This window comes from Megascapheus bottae, unplaced genomic scaffold, assembly GCF_031878675.1.
Source record: "Megascapheus bottae isolate mThoBot1 unplaced genomic scaffold, mThoBot2.hap1 HAP1_SCAFFOLD_163, whole genome shotgun sequence".
NCBI lineage: Eukaryota > Metazoa > Chordata > Mammalia > Rodentia > Geomyidae > Megascapheus > Megascapheus bottae.
In genome coordinates, this window is record NW_028327343.1 from 268624 (window position 1) to 292391 (window position 23768).

Here is a 23768-nt window from a genome sequence, read left to right on the forward strand (position 1 = left end):
GATGAATAAAGATGGCGCCGAGACAATAGGGATGCTGTCTAGCTCTCTCTCAAAAAAAGAGAGAACCAGGGTGACCCACAAGCCAACTACCTTAAGAAATCCACAACAACAAACTCAAAAAGCAACGGAGAAGGACTCAAACCGGAAAAGAAATCCAGATAAAGCTCACATCCAATTTTCTCAAAGAATTCAGAACGCGAGGACCCCTCCCCCACCTCTCTCATCCAGCTCCAAGCTGTAAAAGCCGCGGAAAGCTACAAACAGCAGCGGCAGGCGCCTGCTCCAATCAGCGAAAAGTGGCGGTGGGTGCAGGCTCCACACCTGCAAAGCGGCGGTCAGGCGCTGGCTCCAAGCCAAGAAAAGTGGCGGCAGTGAAGGGCGCCAGGCTGGAAGCCCAACTGCTGCAGAAACCAGCACAGAACCGGCCAGCGAATGGCGGAAGCAGCGGAACCCAGACGCAGAACACAAGCATCGGCGGAGACCCTAGGGGAGTGAAAGACTCCCCACCACCGTGGAACACCCGCAGATATTCGCAGAGGCGTGAGTAATACAGTGCATCCCCAAACACATCAGAAAAGCAGAGCAGGTGCCAAGCAATATAACTTAACTCAGACCCCAATATCCCGCCCAAGAAAGACTGGCGGGAGTAGGGAGGCAAGGAATTTAGAATCCTGTCCCTTCCCTCAACAGCCCCCTCCCTCAGGCCATTGACTGGAGATTGACAGGTGGGCTACCTAAGACCCAGCACCCCACCAAGGGAGGCAGGGCTGTCCCAACTCCCACCCGCCCAACGGGCTAAACCCCCAGCTCTCTGACTGGAGACTGACAAGCAGGAGGACCCTAAGACTCAGCACCCAACCAGGGGAGGCGGAGCTGTCCCAGCTCCCACCCGCCCACCAGGCTCCTCTCCCAGAACACTGGATCTGGAGATTGGAGGGCGCTAGGACCCTGCCTTACAACAGCGGGTAGGGGGTGCGGGAATATAGGAGCCAGCATCTGCACCCCCTCAGTTCTTGAGCAGGGCATCCTCCAGATGGGAATCCTGAGCAAGACAGCACCGAGGGGCCTCCCCCACAGTCACAGACTCTGACAAAGCAGTGGAAACAGCAGAATCAAAAAGGCCCTGCTCCACCCTTGGAGCTCATGTCCTCAGCTGGGCCCCGCCCCTGGGAACAGAGGGGTCTCCTGCTGGTCCTGCTGAGAGCCCCTGGAAACTATCAATCCACAGAACCTTGGCTTGGGGCCGCCCCTGGAAGCAGCACAGGAAAACGTCTGCCAACCGCGCTCAGACAGAAGCTTGCAGATCCATCCCATGGTCCACTGTGAGGCTACAGGTTGGGCTAAGAGCTAGTCGTGCAGCAACACATAAGTTCATTCTAATACTTTCCAAACTTTGTACTCGAATACGCTACCTAATTACCAACTTACGTCAGTTGTCCTTACGCTATACCTTTTCTCCATTACTACAATATTCTTACACCCCTACGTTAATCCTCTTGTACCTCCCCTGACCTCTCTCATTCTATTTTTCAATCTCTGGACCTCTGTTCGTCTTTCAGCCCTTATACTGCATGGATCTACAGTTGATGGCTGTTGAGCAATATTGTATGTCTAGGTGTTTAATTATTCTCTAGGCTCAGAGGGACTTAAAGACAATACAGATTGGATTGAGAGGCTTATTGTTTTGGGTATAACTCGCTTATCAGTGGATGTATTAGGCTGGTCTGTAACTGCACAAAAAGAAACAGTGATAACACCAATCAAAACTGTCCCAGGGCCAGATGGATTCACAGATGAATTCTATAAGGTCTTCAAAGCAGAGCTCACACCAATACTCCTCAAGCTCTTCAACGAAATTGAAAAGGAAGCTTCTTTACCAAACTCATTCTATAAAGGCAGTATAACCCTCAACCCCAAACCAGACAGAGATTCATAAAACAAAGAGAACTATAGACCTATATCTTTGATGAACATCGATGCAAAACTTCTCAACAAAATACTGGCCAACCGTCTACAACAACTCATCAAAAAAATTATACAGTATGATCAAACAGGATTCATCGCAGGGAGACAAAGCTGGTTCAACATAATCAAATCAATTAATATAATTCAACACATCAACAGGAGAAAGGACAAAAATGACATGACTGTCTCAATAGACGTGGAAAAGGCATTTGAGAAGATCCAACACTCCTTTATATTAAAAGCTCTGGAGAAACTAGGAATCCAAGGAACATTCCTCAATGTAATAAAGGCTGTGTATGAGAAACCTACTGCTAGTATTACACTTAATGGTGAAAATCTAAAGCCATTCCCTCTAAAATCAGAAAGGAGACAAGGATGCCCACTCTCTCCAGTACACTTTAACATAGTACTAGAATTCCTAGCCAGTGCAATAAGGCAAGAAGCAAGCATAAAGGGGATCCAAGCAGGGAAAGAGGAAATAAAACTATCCCTCTTTGCAGATGACATGATTTTGTATTTAAAGAATCCTATAGACTCTACTCCCAAGCTCCTTGAGCTGATTCAAAACTTTGGAAGAGTAGCAGGCTATAAAATCAACCCTCAAAAATCAATTGCCTTCCTTTACGCCAACAGTGAGAGGAACGAGGCAATAATCAGGAAAGAAACTCCTTTCACAATAGCCTCAAAGAAAATAAAGTACCTAGGATTTAGCTTAACTAAAAGTGTAAAGGAACTTTTTTATGAAAACTTTAAAACCCTAAGAAAGGAAATTAAATGCAGAACTAAGGAAATGGGAAAACCTCCCATGCTCCTGGATTGGAAGAATCAACATTGTGAAAATGACAATATTGCTAAGGGCTATCTACAAATTCAATGCAATACCCAACAAAATCCCAATGGCATTCTTTACAGAAATAGAAGAGGCAATTCAAAATTTCATATGGAATAATAAAAGACCCCGTATAGCAAAAACACTTCTTAGCAGAAAGAACAGCGTTGGAGGAATTTCAATTCCAAACTTTAGACTCTATTACAGAGCTATAATTCTCAAAGCAGCTTGGTACTGGCACAGGAACAGGCCTGAAGACCAATGGAATAGAACTGAGGACCCAGATATTAAACCACAGACCTATGGCCACCTAATCTTTGACAAGGGAGCCAAAAAAATAGAATGGAAGAAAGACAGCCTCTTCAACAAGTTGTGCTGGCAGAACTGGTTAAGCACCTGCAGAAAAATAAAGTTGGATCCTTCTTTGTCACCTTGCACTTTGTAGAGAAATACCTGATATACTGGAATTTTGGGTTGGCACTGATCCAGCATCTACATCTTCGAGTGAGACATCCATATCTCTCATGCCTGAGACCTGAGTCTTCTCATCTTTTGCAACAGCACAGCAACATCTTTCTGGTTCCTGAGCCGCAGGCCAAGTGTGCTGGCTGGAGCTGGTTGTCAGACACAGTTGCTTGGTTACCAGGGTTCCATATTCTATTCCATTGTGAGGGAGGTAGGGTCACCTCTCAGGGCCCAATGACCAAAGCTCCTTGCTCACAGAAGACCTCCCCAAAGACATACTGGAGGCTGAATCTCCCCTCCCACCTCACAACATACATGTGCATGTAGTAAACCACACACCTTGTCAAATCCCAAATCTTTCACAAGGCCTGGTACTAGCCTGGTCTCAGGATCAAGGAGCATTTCTTAGGTAAGATCCAAACTTAACTGTCACTATTCCCTTTAGTCTTCACAAGCCATTTTGCTTCACACTGCCTTCTCAGCCTGCATTTTGCCTCTTGCACATTTTTTTTGTTTTTGCTAGTCCTGGGACCTGACCTCAGAGCCTGAGCATTGTTCTTGGCTTTTCTTTAGGCTATACCTGTCCCACCGAGCCACAACACCAATTCCAGTGTTTTCTGTGTACATGGTATTGTGGAATCAAACCGGAGTCTTTTTGCATGGTAGCCAAGCCCTCTACCACTAGATCAAACATCCAGGCCATCTTGCACATATTTTTGACCTCAATCTACTAGGACGTTGTTAGGTTTCTGTACCTTAATCTATTTTTTCCTGATGAATATCTGTGCTGTCATCTGTAAAAAATGCAAGTGGGAAATCACAGAAGTATTGGTGAAATTTAAAAAAAGCATTACACACCTACATAAGTGTTCATTCATTGTAGGAGGAAGGATATTTTGATATGATGATGATGACTATTTACAAATATTATATCGGGATTTAGAGTTTGGCCTAGTGGTAGAGTGCTTGCCTAGCATCCATGAAGATCTGGGTTTGATTCCTCAATACCACATAGATAGAAAATCCAGATGTAGTACTGTCTCTCAAGTAGCAGAGGGCTAGACTTGAAAAAACTCAAGGACAGTGCTCAGGCCCTGATTTCAAGCCCCAGGACTGGCAGAAGATACAAAAGAAAAGAAATGTGCTTTTTACAAACTATTCATTCACAGCTTTTGCCTCTGAAGTCTTCGCTTCTGCATCTTGTGACCTATCACTTTCCCTCAATATAGACAAGAAAAACAGATTTCATTACTTGCTATGCTGTTGTCCAATATCTGGATAGTAATTCAAGATACAATATTGCCTGAGATATTGTATGTGTGTGCATGTGTGTGTGTATCTGCCAGTGTGTGCATTCACACGTGTGTATAGGGTGTGGGCTTACTCTTAGGGCCTATGTGTTAACCCTCAACATCTTTTCCTCAAAGGTATTTGTCTTTCACTTCTAGTTTATTGTATCTAATTGGAGTTGAGAGATTCATACAATTTCTTGCCCTGTGCATTGGAACCCAGTGCTGGGTTCTCATACTGTTAATTGTAGCTATAGAGAAGACTGAGATCTGAAGATCCTGGTTAGAAGCCAGGCCCAGAAAGAAAGTCACTGAAAGAAAGTCTTTATCTTCAGTTAAGCACACACAAAAAAAGGCAAAAGTGGAACTGTGACTCAGTTCCTCTTGTACCAGCCATAACAAAAATGGTAATTGGCAGCACCTGGTCCCTGAGAGGAATCCTTAGTACTGGTATAAAAAAAGAAAGAAAATAATATGAAAATTAAAACTTGCTGAGGACTTCATAAGGATAAAGGTGTCTGTGAATAATCTTGTCCTTTCAGATTCCCCCAAGAGCTTATGTCTTTCTATATTTTATCAATGTTTTTTTAAACATATTTACATATTTTCTGTCTTTCTTAAACAGAAATAGCCATCCACAAATCTCACACACTATACCACCCACCCATAAGTGTCTGGCTATGTATATATATATATATATATATATAGTCATATGTATTGATCTGTCTCTCTATACTAATATGTAAATGCATAAGGCATATGTATTTAGACAAACAGATAGGATACATACATAGATAGGTCTCAATCATTTCCAGATTCTGTGCAAGTCTTCTAAGTGCAACTTTCCATTCTATGGTTTGTCAAGATAGAGTCCCTCTAACTTTTGGCCTGCTCCTTGTCCTTTGACACTTTTTTTTCTTCCCATTCCTGGGGTTTGAACTCTGGGCCTGGGTGCTGTCACTGAGCTTGAGCTTCTTGCACTCAGTAGTTTATTGTAGATAAGACTTTCATGGAGTTTCTGTCCTAGGCTGCCTTTGAATTGTGATACTCAGATCTCAAACTCCTGAGTAGGTAGGATTACAGGCTCGAGTTTCCAGTACCTGGTTCCATTGCCTCTTTTACCCTTTTTTTGGCTCCACCACAGCCATGGTATCTACCTTCCTATGTTCTCTCCACTTGACCCCAGCCAGGGGTCTGACACATGCTTTCCAGCAACTTATTCATGTCCTCCTCTGTATTGGCTGACAGCTAAGGAATGCACTCACTGGTCTGGATGCCAAACACAAATCCATGTGATTGTTTCTCAATCTGGGAGGTCTTATCAGATTTCTATCCCCACAGAGGCGCAGGTTGATGATACTCCAGGGCTTCTTAGATTGTTCTCATAGTAACTCACAACTTTGTCATCACTTGTCTAGCTAATTCATGAACTAAACTAGAATTCCCTCCAGACTTAGATCTGCATGGCACTAGGACACTCAAGTGAGCATTAGGTGTGGGGCCTGCAGGTGGATCAGAAGCTGTCTAAATTGGAGGGTATTTTTCCAAAACAGGAAATGAAATACAAACTTAGAATCTGCTTTCATGAGGTGACAATCTCTGGCAGAAGTTCTTATCAAATGTGGCACTGCCTACTTCCAGCGTAGGACATGGGTTGATGGCCCAGCACCACAGAGGAGTATTCACTCAGGCCCAGCATATAGGCTGGGACCCTGAACTTTCAGGTAGCATTTGGCTTTAGAGGTCATGAGACTTTAGTCTACAAATGATGAGCCCCTCCCATGAGGCATAGAGTATGGACCCAAAGTGCAACTCAGTAACTCAGCAGATCAAGCTTCCCATCTTCAGTAGGGTATGGTTTGAAAACTGCATAGCTAACATTTGAGGTTCTGTTTGAAGCCAGTCCAGAAAGGAAAGTCCATGAAACTCTCATTTCCAGTTAACTGCCAAGGAAAAGCCAAAGATAGAGATTAAGCTCAAGAGAGGTAGAGAGGCATCTGTGAAGAGTGGTTACACCCTGCAGCATCCACACTATAATCTTGAAAACACCTCTGCCTGCATCCCATCATGCAGCCAGCATCTGGGCGTGACAGTGACCCCAGTGCCCACGGGGTATTTGCACTGTCTCTGACATCTGTGGTGTGAACCTCATTGTGTGGTGTCTGCGAAGAGGTGTCAACCCTGCAGAAGGAACCAACTGTGCCCTAAGTCGCACTGTCCCCTGGGGCCCTTAGCATTCCCCCATCTGCACCCCTCCTGTGGTCTCTGGTCCTAGGGAGCCCTCCTGCCCTGTCCAGCACTCACATGAAGTGCATATTTCTTCTCCTGGGGCAACTTCTCCACAGAGAGTACCTAACATGCCTCCTCTCCATGGCAGGGGGAGATCCTGCCAAAGAAGCGAATCAGTGATAAGGACATAAAGTGATGAATAGAATTTTAGATCCTGATGGTAGACTGTCTGCAAAATCCAAGGGAGAATGGCATTGCATGGGACCAGGGATCAGGATGTGGGCATGGAGCTTCCCTGCAAAGGGAGGGGTGGGTTAAGTCACAGGCTAGGGCATGCACCGGATGGGCAAGGGGCCCTGGGCACTGCTGGACCACCCCCTTCTGCATCTCAGCCTTTGACTTTGAGCTCTGTGATTGCCATGGTGTGCACAGTCTGTGCTCTGGCTGGCAGAAGAATGGGCCCTTGGAAGACAAGTATAGACCCTTTGTGAATGTGGGAAGGGGTAGGCTGGACACCCAGTGGACATCCAGAGGAGCTGGGAGTGGAAGCGAGGGGGGTGCAAGGAGTAGGTGAAGGATGGGGGCAGTCACAGTGAAGGCACAGGTGGCTCTGTCTGTGGGGTGAGTGCCTCCCTGCAGGCACAGCACTGCAGATATCAGAATTCCGCATGAAAAGAAAAAGCTGGAAATGATACTATGGTTCATATGGTAGAGTATCAGCCTTGAGAAAAAGAGCTCAGGGACAGTCCCCAGGACCTGAGTTCAAGCCTCACGACTCAAAAAGAAAAAGTGAACCAGGACTGTGAGAGGGAATCTGGTACTCTCTTGGTCTGTCTAATCAGACATAAGAGGAGACTGGTATAGGTTGTGGATAGACAAAGAGAACACCTGCCCCCATCCAGGCTTTCACCATGTCTCATCTCCTGTCCCCAGCTCTTTCTGTCCGGCATGCAGGGACAGCAATGTAACTAGGGCTACGTTAGGAACACCTTCACCCCTGTGATGCCATCTGAATGGTAGACCTCTGTCCTGGCATGGGGTGTCCTGGTGGCTGAGCTGGTGCCCTCACCCTAGATGGAGAGCAGCCACTGACATTGGTAGGTCTGGAGAGATCTGTTCCACAGCTATCAGGCCACCCAGCCAGGGAGCCATAACCACCCCTCACCCAGGTAGAGGCCAATGGTTATCCAGGTGCTGATACCACCTCACCCCCTACCGCGATGGCTCTGGGTACACGTGACATTCCCTCCACAAGGAGCATGACAAAGTGAGGGATCAGGAAGCTGCCTATGGGCTTCAGATGATGGCCAGGCTGGCACCACGGATGGCCTCACTCTGTCACCACTTTCCCCTGCCTCCATCTTTCCTTCATCATGCCTCTTTACCTCCCACCCATTAACCCTGGAAACCAAAGCACTGGGCTCTCATCATTCCTCTCATCTCTTCACCCACCTCCCATGCGTTCATCTCTCTGTCACTTCTACCCCCCACACATCCCACCACTAGCCACCCTGTAGCTTATGAGGATCCCACAGGAAGCTCTTGATGAAGGGCTTGTGTCCATGCAACAGAGTCCCTCTCGCCCCCTCCAGCCTGGTCCACCACAGAATAGGAACAGCCAAGTAGACAAACACTGCAGCAGAGTTGCCTGCTGCCATCCTCATTTCTTCTTGGCCAGGACTTGGCTCTCCTCAGCCTCTCAGCTCAGTAACCAGACCATTGTGCTTTCACAGAGCCATGGCTTCCAGTACCGAGGGCCACAATGAGCTCAAGGTGATGCCAACCCCCCATCTCTATACACTTCTAACTGTAGAATGGGAGCTGAGGTTCTCTTCTGGGACCCCATCCACTAGGAGGGTCATGCAGATTTCTATCGTTGCTCATCATGGTGACCCTGTGGTTAACAAGTCACTGCTGGGGCTTCCAGTTCACCACACATAGAACCCATACTTCATCACTTTTCTTAGAAGGACTGATGACTTCTAAATATTCTCTAGTTTTAAATTTCTAGTTCCTTCTCTCTTTCCTTTCCATCTTTCCCTTTCTTCCTCCTTCCTCTCATACTTTTTTTACCTTCCTGGCCATGAACTGAAAACCTGGAGCTGTCTCTTAACTTTCTTTGCTCAAGGTAGCACTCTAGCTCTTGAGCCACAGCTCTACTTCAATCTTTGTTCTTGCTCTAAACTGGAATTAAGAGTCTCATGAATTTTTCCCCTGCTGGGTTGGTTTTAAACCACAATCCTCAGATCTCAGGTTCCTCAGTATGCCTAGAATTATAAGCACTATCTAATCATGACAAATTGCTTATTTCTTTTTAAACATATTTTGTTCTTTCAAGTGAGCCACCAGCCACTCATGCAAGAGCATTACAGCATCCCAACATTCTTCTTGTCTCCAGTCTTATTCCATCAATCTCACAATGGCCATCTAAATTAACCTGTAGCATGTTTGAAATCCCAAGGAATGTTCTCAATGCCATGAGAAGCCCCCTTATGCTCTGTCTCATTTATGCTCAGCCCCCATTGCACTTCCACATGAGCATTGGTTTAGGAGAAATCACCTGACCATCTTCTTTTCCTCACCATTGAAATCTCATCTTTGGAGTCATTTCTCCCAGACAAAGAGGAACATGATCCATGGTTCGAAGGCAGCTCCAGCTTCATACTCCCAGACACCAACACCCGCCACTACCCTTCCAGACACCTGAATTCAAGAAAAATGTTTTCACTATCCCTGAATCTTATCAACATAGGCTATAATATGCTTTAACTTATACAGTGCATTAATTTTACTAAATGGAATAAACATGTGGCATCAAACTTAAGAATCATTACACCTGACTATCAGTGAAGTGAAAGAAACTGGTTCAACATGGAAAAACAAAGAGAACCTGAATTGGTAGGAGAAAATAGAGATGAGTGGCTGATTGAATAAGATAGCAGTGAAGAAGAGGAAATAGAAATGCATGATTTTTTGTGAAATTGCTCAATGGATTATCGGCCATAACAATCCAGGAGACTGTTGTCATGACAAAGAAACATGTAGTATGGTTTTATATATGCAATCATTGCACAATGAAAATACAGAATATAATACTGTACTTCAAATATCTACCACATTCCTCCCGATATCTAGTTGTCTCTCTCATCCCTTGGATTTTATTTTTGCCAATCCTGAAGCTTGAACTTAGGGCCTGAGAACTGTCCTTGGACTTTCTCAAGGCCAGAACTCTACTACTTGAACAACCACACCACTTCCAGCTTTTTCTATGTACGTGGTACTAAGGAATCCAACTCAGGTCATTGTGCATGCTAGGAAAGCACTCTACCACTAGGTTAAACTACCAGACCACATCCCTTGGTTTTCCATAATCATCTTCTAACTAGCTGCTGTTCCTCATATTTTCCATGTTTCTAATTTTTTTGGGGGGTGTCATGGGGCTAGATCATGGCTTGGGCCATGTCCCTGAGCTATTCATCCTCCTGTTAATTTCACCTCGAGGACAATGAGAATACATAGGTTCTTCACATTATGAACACTGGTGTTTTATTAAAACTCATTCAGCAGAACAAAAGAACAAGCTAAGAGTCACTAAGTCACATGTGATTCATCATCAATGAGTAATTATATATAAAGGAAGCACTGAAGTCATTTTAGAGTTACTCATCCAAAATCAAATACTTAATACTCTTATCTCTAGCCACCAAAGAAACCAGAAGTAGAGCTGAGGCTCAAGTGGAAAGCATTAGAATTGAGCAGAGATGCTTAAGGAGTGCTTATGTTCTAAGATCAAGCTAAACGACTTGTGTACACAGACACAGACACAGACAGACAGACACACACACACACACACACACACACACACACACACACATATATATATACACACAATGTATCCCCAAAACTCTGTCCTTACATGTTTTCTAAATGTTTCATAAATGAGGCAAAAGGTGATGAGAAATATTTTCCTATTGTGCAAATTTTGCAATAAACAAGGAGTAGTATCTTCCATCATACCTTCCACTCAAAAATTGAACTTGAAACAGTAAGTCATTTGTGTTTTAATGCATGGACCACGGACACAGCAGACTTTAGGGGAACAGTGGAGAAATTGATGCTCTCAAGTTCTTGGCTCCAATTGTGACAGTCTTTCCCCATCCATCACTCCCCAGACCATCGTGGAAATTGTTATTCCAGTCTCAGTGGGCCAGAGTTCTTATTACTGTGTTAATAAAATCAACTTCACAAACCATTTCCTTTTATAGAATCCACAAGTCAAAAACTTCACTCCCTTAATTACTTGTAAAGCCTGAAATATTAATTTCCCCCATTTGTATCCACTTCCTTTGGATAATATTCAGGGACATCACCAATAAACACAATGACAAATGTTGGCTCAGTAAGAGCCCAAGGCTGAAGAGTCATTTCCATTACACATTACACCTAGCTTACCTCTGCCATGAAGGATTTCTCTGTATACATTAGTAGTTTCCCTCTCCCCCCACCTCTCTCTCTCTTTGGTGACATTCCTCAGGCTTGAACTCAGGACCTGAGCTTCTTTTGCTCAAGGTTAGCACTCTACCACTTGAACTACAGTGCTGCTTCTGGCTTGCTCTTCTTATGTAGTAATGAGGAATTGAACCCAGGCTTTTATCCTTGCTAGGTAAGCCAAACAGTAACCTATTATAGAGGTTTCTGAGAAGGGTTTTCCTATATGCTATTTATTTCTTCTGTGAGTGCTCTTAATGCTTGCTGAAGGATGACTTCTGTTTTGAAGACTTCCCCTAATGCTTACATATTCAGATTCTATATATAGCTAAATGTTTTTCATTACTCAGAATTTGTCTTGTGTATGTTCTGAAATGCACTGAAGACTGACTTCTGATTAAAAGTTATTGCACATTTGTTCTAGTCATTAGGTTTTTTTTCTTCTATCGGAATCAGGTTTGTGATGAACACAGAGGTATGCCCTCCAGGTCAAACACTTTCCAAGTTTGTAATATTCATTAGGTTTTTCTCTCCTATGTGCATTCTGTACTTAGCCATGCCTTCATGATGGACTTTTCATATTCCCTATATTCATATGGTTTCTATCCTGTGTGTGTGGTCTCATGCAAACTCAAGCATGACTTCTTGAAAAACTTTCCCTTTTATTTCATTCATAGGATTCTCTACTGTGGGTGTTTAGTGATAAATCCTGAGTTGTGCCTTCTGGGTTAAAGACTGAACATTTGCCACATTCATTAAGGGTTTTGTTTTTTGTTGGTTCTGTGACATGAGCTGAGTTTTCTTCCAAAGACTAAAAAGTCTTTCCAACTTATTACACTGCTAAGGTTTCTCATGTGTGTGAACTCTCTTATGCTTCCTGAGGGGTGAATATTGCATGAAGGACTTTTACATTCATAAGGTTCCTCATGTGTGAATTCTGTTATGCCTCTCGAGATTTGACTTCCACCTGAAGGCCTTTCCACATTTGTTGCACTCATATACTTTCTCTCCTGTGTGTGTTCTCTGATGCAAATGGAGGGAAGACTTCCATTCAAAAGACTTTCCACATTGGTTACATTCATAAGATTTCTCTCCTGTGTGAATTGTCATATGTCTATTGAGGTGTGATTTCCATGTGAAGGACTTTCCACATCTGTTACAGTCATAAGGTTTCTCTCCTGTGTGTATTGTCTGATGAACATGGAGTTTTGACTTCTAGGTGAAAGAATTTCCACATTCACTACATTCATAAGGTTTCTTTCCTGTATGAGTCCTATTATGCCTATCAAGACATGACCTCAATTTGAAGGACTTTCCACATCTGTTACACTCATAAGGTTTCTGTCCTGTGTGTATTGTCTGATGAACACGGAGTTTTGACTTCCAGGTGAAAGACTTTCCACATTCACTACATTCATAAGGTTTCTCTCCTGTGTGAGTCCTATTATGCCTATCAAAATATGACTTCAATGTGAAGGACTTGCCACATCTGTTACACTCATAAGGTTTCTCTCTTGTTTGTTTTCTCTGATAAACACAGAGTTTTGCCTTGCAGCTGAAAGACTTTCCACAATCACTACATTCATAAGGTTTCTCTCCTGTGTGAGTTCTATTATGCAAAGGAAGATATGACTTCCACCTGAAGGTCTTTCCACAATCATTACACTCATAAGGTTTCTCTCCTGTGTGTTTTCTCTGATGCAAATTGACTTCCATCTGAAAGACTTTCAACATTGCTTACATTCATAACCTCCTGTGTACATTATCGGATGTGTAGTGATGGTTGGTGTTAAGTACAATATTTTTCAACGCACAGTACATTCAGCATTTTTCCTCCGTCCCAGAGGAATTTCTTGGGCAGGGAGAACAGGGTTATGATACTGCAGCTCTTTTGGACTATCACAATTGTGACTAAAATGCGCTGAATATCTGAGGGATTGTTCAACAACAGGAGACACATGAGACCTATATGCAGCATGCATCTCCACAGGCTCAGGAGTGAGAAGCATATTCTGATACTTAATGAACTCCTCAGTCCTCATCCCTAAGGTGTTCCCATTATGACTGGCTTATGTGTGGAGCTCAAATTAAAAGTTTTTGCTAATCTAACATTTTCCTCCGCTTCCATACTACTTGCAACTGCTACTTCACAAAGACATTCATATGTACTTTCCTGGCAGGTCTTAAACACATTCTCCATTACTTGGACATCTAAAATGAGTCATAGAAAAAAGACACAAAGATACATGAGATACAAATATTCCTTAATGTAATTACTTTTCCATCCTAAGCCTTAGATATTTTAAAATATAAAAATGGAAATTGATTTGTGAGAAATATATGCATTTCTCCCTAACATATTAAGAAAATGATATTGTACAATGACCAATAATGTCTGTGTTTTAGTTTTCTTTTTATATCACAGGAAATATTTATTCAAATACCCAACTATGTATTGCTATAGTTTTAAGCGGAGTAGTGCCTATAGTATACCTATAGCTCTATTTTTCAAATACTGTTTTGTTTATACATTGGGGAATAACTGCCTTTCTTTTATTTTTGAGAAACAATTTATATGTAGTGCTGCTTTGCTCCTTTTTAAAAATTTCTTTTTTTAGGGGGGGTTTGTGTTTCATAGGCCTGGGCCCTGTCCCAGAACTCTTCACCTGAAGGCTAGCCCCTATCCTTGAGCTACAGCACCACTTCCTGTTTTCGAGAGGTTAACTGAATATGAGTCTCAGGTCCTTTTGTGCCTGGGCTGGCTTTGAACCTTGATCCTCAGATCCTGAGTAGCAGCTAGGATTACCTTACCCAGCTCCAATGCTGCCTTGCTTTTTAAACACTAAATGAGGAACAGGAATAGTTTTTAGATTCAGAGGCCACAAAAGTCGTTTATATGCCTGTTTGCCTTTGATCTAAGCAAGAATGATTCTTGAGAGTAAGGACTTACACCTACATCCCTTCAGTTATAACTCATCACTAAAGTCTCAATTTAGGTATTTGTGGGAATTTTGAAATTTGTTTCTTTCCAATTGAAGTCTCATCAAAATTCCTTTTCTGTCATTCCTGTCCCTCAGAACCATGGAAGACAGAAATACTCAAGCTCATTGTCTAGATAATTTTCTTCAATAGACTAAAACTTTGTTGTTTTTTTTCCTTCCAGTCCTGGGCTAGAACTTAGGACCTGACCTCTATCCATGGGTGTTCTTAAGGCTAGAAGCATACCAATTAAGTCAATACTTCTGGCTTTTTCTATGTACATGGTACTGAGGAATCGACCCCGTGTTTCTGTGCATGCTAGCAAGCACTATACCACTAGGATCAACTCCTGGCTGGAAACTTTTGGTTGTGAATATGAGTCTCTGCATACCAGCGAAAACCTATTATACTTACTAGAGAATAGAGCCCTGACTTATTCCTTGTTTCCTCATACCTTTATAGTCTTAGTTTCAAAGAAAATGAAATCTCATTTCTACATTTCTTTCCTTCTTTCTTTCGTTTTGTCAGTCATGGGACTTGAACTCTGGACCTGGGTGTTGTCCATAAGCTCTTCGCTCAAGGCTACTGCCCTACCTCTTGAGCCACAGGCCCACTTCCCATTTTCTAGTGGTTCATTGGAGAGAATAGTCTAAGGTCCTTTTTGATCTGTCTGGCTTTGAACCTTAATCCTCAAATCTCAGCCTCCTAAGTAGTTAGGGTTATAGGCATGAGTCACTGGCTCCCAGCTTTCTCATTTTATTTTGTTTCACAGTGATTTCCACAGAGAAATCTACCTTTAACTCTACTGCCACATAGAATTAATCATATCATCATATGATTCTTGGGGCTGGGAGTTCGGCCTAGCATGCACAAAGACCTGGTTCAGTTCCTTTGTAACACATACAAAGAAAAAAGCCTGAAGTAGTGCTATGGCTCAAGTGGTATTGAGCTAGCCTTGACAAAACCCAAGGACCATGCTCAGGCCCTGAACCCAAGCCCAAAAATGCCAAAATAGAATGATTATTGATTTACTCACAAAGAATTTCCTAGGTTCTACACACAGGACTTGGTGTAACTAAGAACATTACCAACTGGGCTCAGGCTCCAAAATCAATATGAAGATGCATTAACTCACCTGTGATATTCTTGTCAGAGGAATTCCCTATCCATGGTTCTCCACCTTGCTTTAGCTTGACAATCAATACAGGTTTGGGAACACAGGGCCCTGTAAATTAGAAACAGTAGAGAATTATTGCTTATCCTGTGTCTTCATTGCTGTAAGATCTCAGACATCCCACTCTTTTCTGATTTCTCACTGGCTCAATGGTTGACTTTTCCCCAGTTCTGGATTCATTTTGTATGGCATAAACTTAGTTCTTTTGCTCAAGGCTAGCAATCTACCAGTTTGAGTCCCAGCACCACTAACATGCATGGGTCTTCATGCATGCTACTCAAGCACTCAATCACAGGGCCAAAACCTCAGCCCTCCAATAACATTTTTGAGGGGTTTCATGGGAACTTTTCTGCCATTGTTGTCTTCAAATTAGAATTATCAGATTTCTTCCACCTGAGTCTCTAAGATTACAGCCGTGAAACATTGCACCTAGTGCCAGGTTTCCGGTATAAACTCACTGTTTAGTGATTTGTAGATCTTATTTCCAATTATGATATATATTCTATTCTAGATTGTTTATCCACTTATAATTACTGTGTAAGTTTGGAATGTCGTCTCCATTAGAGGGAACATTATTTAGAACTTTTGTCAAAGTGTTGAATAGGTATCCTGAAGAATGAGTTCAAAATTACCTTAAGGTTTCTTTAGAAAGAAATGATACTTCTCAGGGCCTGGAATCTTTCATTTAAATAGTATTGAAAGTTTGATAAACATTCACGTATCTGCAAAATAACAAGACACTTGGCCTTGCAAGTGAATTTGCCTTTTGCTCACCTAAGGACACCAGGTTGCTGTTGGTCTCCAGCATTACATCTCTGTACAGGGTCCTCTGAGCATTTTCCAGATCCTGCCACTCCTCCCAGCTGAAATCCACAGCTACATCATCAAATGACACCAGCTTCTGGAATGGCACATTTCCATCAAGTAATTAGCCCTGAGTTATAAACACATCATGTCTGGAATTTTATTCTTCTACATGAATGCTTTAGACTTACATAAAATATTGACATGAAGAGCTTAGGGACGGTGCCCAGGCCCAGAGTTCTAGTCCCATAACCCACATAAAAGCAAGCCAGTTGCTAGTGGCTCACTCCTGTCATCCTAACTACTCAGGAGACTGAGATCTGAGGACTATGATTCAAAGCCAGCCTGGCACAAAATTCCATGAGACTCATTTCCAATTACCCACCAGAAAAAGGCTAAGGGCTTGTAGCATATCATGGTAGAGCAATTGTGGTACTGACAAGAAAAAGGGGGGGTAGATTTAGGTTATAAATGAAATTATACCATTGAAAAGAAACTACATTATGTGATGGCATATACCGGCAGTGTCAGAATGTTGCAAAATCTTAGGTTATCAAGTAAGAATACAGTGAAGTACATCCAGAATGTTAATTTCCTATGTCTGGCATAATAATCACTTGGGGAAGAAACTTATTTTTTTCTTCTTCTGTTTTATTTTTGTGGGTTGTAGGGCTTGAACTCTGGGCCTGGGCACTGTTCCTAAGCTCTTCAGCTCAAGGTTATCATACTACCTATGAAGCCACAGTGCCTTTTCCCATATTCTAGTGGTTAACTGGAGGTGAGAGTCTCACAGACTTTTTAATGGCCAGGCTGGCTTTGAACCAAATCCTCAGATATCAGGCTGATAGCTGAGAAGCTCGAATTTTAGTTGTAAGTCACTGCACCTGGCAAGAAATTTATTTCTTGCTGTTTTATACTACTACAACTAGTTTACAGTACATTTTACTTTTTCAAAAACACTAATGGTTCAGACTGAGGATGGACTTTGTTCTGTACATAATGGGAAGTGGCTCAAAAGGTAGACTGGTAGGTAGCCTTGAGCTGAATAACTCACGGGCAATACACTAGGGTAGGACAGTAGCCTTGAACGGAAGAGCTCACAGCCCAAAGTCGAAGCCCCATGATTTCTCCTGCTCTCCTCTACCCCCCACAAAAAAGGAACAAAAGTCTGGAGATTGGAGAGGATTTTCTCTAAAGAATATATACAAATGGTGGTTCCAAATATAGAAGGAAGTTCAATATCAATAATCATGAGAAAAATTAAAAGTACAAGGAAATCACTACTTTAAATATGTTAATATAGATGTAGTTTTTAAGAAAAAGAAACACACACACACACACACACACAAAATCAACTTACAAACTCTACTCTAACTATTACTGGGAAGGTTGTGAGAAGAAAGAGAACTCTGGTATATTTCTGGAAGGAATAAAAAACAATCAAAATTGCATGGAGAGTGCTAAAAAAGAGCTAAATATAGAATTACATAGGAATGTGGTCCAACACTTCTATTTCTAGATTTGTACCCAACAGAAGATAAAGCAGAGACTAGAACAAATATGTGGAGAATCACTTCACAACTATTCATAATAACCAAAAGGTAGAATTATGCAAAACAGTGCATTAAAAAGGAAGAACATTTTACAATATTTTACAGATGAATCTTGAATAGAGTAAACCAAATAAAATACAGCAGTCATAAAGGAACAGCTAGGGTATGATTTCCCTTCCAGAGCTTCCAAAAATCAACAAACCCATAGAGCCAAAAAGCATGATAGTTCCAGAAAATGGAGTAGAGAGGAACAGGAGCTGCATGTTTAATGATTATACGTGGAGATGAAAATTGCTGTAGATGGAAAGAATGAAGAGCGAACGGTGCCTTAAACAATGATTAATGTAGCCACACAGGATGGGACACACCTATACTCCCTGATCTTGGGAAACTCAAGAAGGATTTCTAGCCATCCTAGACTACATGGAAAGGTCTATCATCAAAAGGAATATGGAGGGGCTGGGAGTTTGTCATAGTTTTAGAGTGCTTGTATGAAGACCAGGGTTCAATTCCTCGGTACCACATACATAGAAAAATCCAGAAGTGGTGCTGTGGCTCATCGAGTATATAACTAGCCTTGAGGAATGCCGAAGGAAAGTGCTCAGAAGAAGTTGAAGCCGAAGGACTGATTTTAAAAAGAAAAGAAAAGAAAACAAGGCAGCTGGGCATGGTGTGCATGGTGACTCACTTCCATAATCCTTCCTACTTCGGAGGCTGAGATCTGAGGATAAAGGTTTAAAGCCAGCCTGAGACTCATATCTCCTATTTACCTTTAGAAAATGGCAAGTAGGGCTTGGCTCCAGGGTAAGGTGGTAGCCTAGAGCTGAAGAGCTCAGGGACAGTGCCAAGGCTGAGTGCAAGCTCCATGACCCACCAAAAAAACAAAACAAAACAGAACAAAAAAAGAATATGGAAAGATCTAGATTCTGTGAAATTTATCAGGGATATAAATATGTCTTTTCCTGTTCAAATAACAAATTAAGTGTTTGGAAACATTTTCAAAGTTTTACCTAGAAATTTACACTACAAATGGAATTAATAACAAACACAGATGGACAAAAGATACAAATTATTATAATGTGTATCCTGCTTTTAGTTTTGTATCTTTCACTGACTCCTGTTCAAATGAGTCACATATTTCTGAATCATTTCTCCCAGTTGATATAAGCCACACATGTTAGCTTGTACTGAACTTCTTGAGAAATCAAAAGCAATTACTAAGCAAATGTCTGTTAGATTTTGCCAACAGTGATATTTCAAATATAAAAACCCTACTTACTGCATTATTTAGTATCAATACCAGCTTCTATCTTACACTGGCAGTGGATGAGAATCTTCAAATGTATCGAACAGAAAAAATAAAACTATAGTACCACATCAAAGGAGGTTAGACTACATAAAGGCAATACAATCAGGAGAAATCAAATTATTTGCTGGGTATTGATAGGTGGTACACAGAAATTTCTTATAGTGGGACCAATATTTTGGCCTAGTGGTAGTGTGCTTGCTTAGCATACACGAAATCCTGGACTCGAGTCCTTGGTGCCACGTGCACAGAAAATGCCAGAAGTGTTTCAGTTGCTCTAGAGGTAAAGCTCTATCCTTAAGAAAACCAAAGAACACTGCCATGAATCCAAGGCCAGGACTGGCAAAATAAATAAATAAGAAGAAGGAAGATGGCGCCGAGACAATAGAGACGCTGCCTAGCTTTCTCTGACAAAAAGAGAGAACCAGGGAGTCCCACGAGCCAACTACCTAAAGAAACCCACAACAACAAACTCAAAAAGCAACGGAGAAGGACTCAAACCAGAAAAGAAATCCAGATAAAGCTCACATCCAAATTTCTCAAAGAATTCGGAACGAGAGGACCCCTCCCCCACCTCTCGCCCAAAGCCGCGGAAAGCCGAGATAAGTGGCAGCTGGCATCGGACCAAGCCGTGGAAAGCGGCTTGAGCAGGTGCCGGCTCCACGAGGGGAAAGCGGGGGCGGGCACCGGCTCTAATGCACGAAAAGCGCGGCAGTGGAGGGCGCCAGGCTGGGAGACCAACGGTTGCAGAAACCAGCACAGAACTAGGCCAGCGAACTGCGGAAGCAGCGGAACCCAGACGCGGAACCAGAACAGCAAGCAGCGGAACCCAGACGCAGAACACAGGCGGCGGTGGAGACCCAAGGGGAGTGAAAGACTCCCCACCACCGTGAAGCACCCCCAGATGGACGCAGAGGCGTGAGTAATACAGCACATCCCCAAACACATCGGGAAAGCGGAGCAGGTGCCAAGCAATAGAACTTAACTCACACCCCAACACCCCGCCCGAGAAAGACTGGTGGGAGCTGGGAGGCAAGGAAGTTAGAATCCTGTCCCTTCCCTCAACAGCCCCCTCCCTCAGGCCATTGACTGCAGATTGACAGGCGGGCTACCCATAAGACCCAGCACCCCACCAAGGGAGGCGGGGCTGTCCCAACTCCCACCCACCCAACGGGCTCAACCACCAGCCCTCTGACTGGAGACTGACAAGCGGGCGGACCCTAAGACTCAGCACCCCACCAGGGAGGCGGAGCTGTCCCAGCTCCCACCCGCCCACCAGGCTCCTCTCCCAGGCCACTGGATCTGGAGAGTGGAGGGCATTGAGACCCTGCCTTACAATAGTGGCTAGGGGGTGCGGGTAAATAGGAGCCTGCATCTGCCCCCCCTCAATTCTTGAGCAGGGAATCCTCCAGCTGGGAATCTTGAGCAAGACACCACTGAGGGCCCCCGCCACAGTCACAGACTCTGACAAAGCAGTGGAAACACAGCAGGGATCTGAAGGGCCTACCAGCAGCCAAGCACACCTTTTGAGAACCAAAAAGTCGTGGCTCCGCCCTTGGAGCCCAGGTACCCAGCTGGGCCCCGCCCCTGGGAACAGAGGGGCCTCCTGCTGGTCCTGCTGAGAGCTCCTGAAACTCTCAATCCCAAGACCCTTGGCTTGGGGCCACCCCTGGAAGCAGCACAGGAAAACATCCCCCAACCGCGCTCAGACGGAAGCTCGCAGATCCATCCCATGGTCCACCGTGAGGCAACTGGTTGGGCTAAGAGTTAGTCGCGCAGCAACACATAAGTTTTATTCTAATACTTTCAAAACTTTGTACTCAAATACTCTACCTACTTACCCCCTGAACTCTCTCATTCTATTTTTCTATCTCTGGACCTCTGCTCCACTTTCAACCCTTATACTGCATGGATCTACACTTGATGGCTGTTGAGCAATATTGTATATCTAGGTGTTTAATTATTCTCTAGGCTCAGAGGGACTTAAAGACAATAGAGATTGGATGGAGAGGATTATTTTTTTGGGTATAAATCGCTTATCAGGGAATAATTAGTCTAGTCGGTAACTGCACAAAAAGAAAGTGTGATACCAACAATCAAAACTTGTGAACATCTAGAGTCTGCCAGCTACAGAGGTCTAGGTTGGTTATATCTGAAAAACTATAATCGTGTTTAGTATTAATCTTGCTCCCATTTTCAAATGGGCAGAACAAGAAACTCAAGAAAAATGTCAAATCAATAAACAACATCTCCCACCCCTCCCATCCAATGTAAACAGCCAATGGAACAGTCACTGGCAAACCTAGAGGAGTGTCTTCCAAGTGCTGTACAAATGCAATTGATAAACATCATTAATGAAAAAATGTGAAAATATAAAGAAAGAGATAAGGGAGGAAGCCATAGCTGAACAAGAGGAAACCATAAACAAGGCGATAAGTGAAAAAGAACAAGCCATAATAAAGGCTGTTCAAAGAAAGATGGATGAATTCATAGAATCCACAAATAAAAAGGTGACCGTACTCCAGCAAATGTCCAAAGAAAATAAAACTACTGAGCTAACCACTCAAATGGAAATCAAGGAGCTAAAGAAATCCATACATGATTTAAAACAAGAGATGCAAGGCAACAAAAATGAGCAATTAGTAGCAAGGGAGATGAAAAATAAAGTAGATAGCTTTCATAGCAGGTTAGAAAATGCAGAGGAGAGAATTTCCGGGGCTGAAGATAATTTAGTTATTATAGAGAAAGAACAGAAAATGAGTTAATCCAAATCTAGGAAAAATGAGAGAGCGCTTCAGGAGTTCCAAGATACAATAAGGAAGCCTAATTTAAGGCTAATTGGTATTGAGGAGGGTCTGGAGAAAGAGGTCAATGGTATTGGAAATATACTTCAGGGAATCATCTCAGAGAATTTCCCAAATATCCAGAAGGGCAGACCCATCCAGATACAAGAAGCTTTTAGTACCCCAAACAGACCTGACCAGAAAAGAACATGCCACCGCCACATTGTAATCCAAACTGGATCAATAGAAACCAAAAAAAGGATCCTAAAGGCAGCCAGGGAAAATGGTTCAGTAACCTATAAAGGAAAACCAATCAGAATAACCCCAGATTACTCAGCAGAGACCATGCAAGCAAGAAGTGACTGGAAGCATATATGTCATGCCTTTAAGTCAAATAACTACCAACCAAGAATACTGTACCCAGCTAAGTTCTCATTCATAACTGAGGGAACAATACATACATTCCATTCCAGGGAAAAGCTGCAACAATATGTCGCAACAAAACCAACAGTACAGAGAATTCTGAAAGATGTTCTATACATACAAAACCAAAATAAATGCATTATAGGGAAAGAAATGGCACCTAAACAGCATACCACCTAAGGACCACAAGAACTGTCAAGACGCAGGCCCTACTAAAAGCTTCTAAAAATGGTAGGACCTAATAAATATCTCTCAATACTAACTCTCAATATCAATGGATTTAACTCTCCAATTAAACGGCATAGGCTGCCTAATTGGATCAAAAACAAGAGCCATCGTTCTGCTGTCTTCAGGAGACACATTTACCCAAAAAAACAAGCATCTTTTGAAAGTGAGAGGTTGGAATAATCTATATCAAGCTAACGGCCCCTATAAACAGGCTGGAGTTGCCATCCTCATATCAGATACAATAGACTTCAAACCAAAATTAGTAAGAAAAGACAAAGAAGGTTACTACATACTACTAAAGGGATCTTTCCTCCAGGAAGACATAATGATCCTAAATATTTACACACCCAATCCCAGAGCTCCAAACTTCATCAAGCGAACTTTACTTACACTGAATCCATACATAAATCGAAATACAGTGATTGTCGGTGACTTTAACACACCACTTTCACCTATGGACAGATCGACAAGGCAAAAACACAACGAAGAAACCTTAGAACTGAACAACTATATAGACCAACTAGATCTAACAGATATCTGCAGAATATTCCACCCAGCAACAACACAATATACGTTTTTCTCAGCAGCACATGGAACATTTTCCAAAATAGATCACATGTTAGGCCATAAAACAAACCTGGACAGATTCAGAAACACTGAAATTATTCCATGCACACTCTCAGACCACAAGGCATCAAACTGGAACAGAACACACATCTCCACCAACGAAAACCCTGTAACTCATGGAGACTGAACAACACATTGTTGAATCACCAATGGGTCATCGAAGAGATCAAAACAGAAATCCAACAGTTTATGAAATTTAACAGTAAGGAGCACACAAAATACCAACTCCTTTGGGACACAGCAAAGGCAGTACTCAGAGGAAAATTTATAGCGCTGAGTGCCACAACAACAAGTTGGAAAAATTGCAAACCAACAAGTTAATGTCTCACCTTAAGCTCCTGGAAAAAGAGCAACAAACCAACCCTAATCCCAGTAGAAGAATGCAAATAATTAAAACCAAAGCAGAATTAAATGATTTGGAATAAAAAAAACTATAGAAAGAATCAACAAAACAAGGAGTTGGTTCTTTGAAAGAATTAATAAAATTGACAAGCCCTTAGCAAATCTTACCAAAAAAGAAGAGAGCATATTGAAATAAACAAAATTGCAGATGAAAATGGTAACATCAAGACAGAAATTACCAAGATCCAGAATATCATGAGGGAATACTTCTCAAACATTTATGC

The 23768-nt window shown here is 42.6% G+C and overlaps 1 pseudogene; it reads right to left on the bottom strand.

Moving 5' to 3' along the window:
• Positions 1 to 286: 286 nt before the first annotated feature.
• LOC150040027 (uncharacterized) lies at positions 287 to 13028 on the bottom strand (annotated as a pseudogene).
• Between the last annotated feature and the right edge of the window lie 10740 nt (positions 13029 to 23768).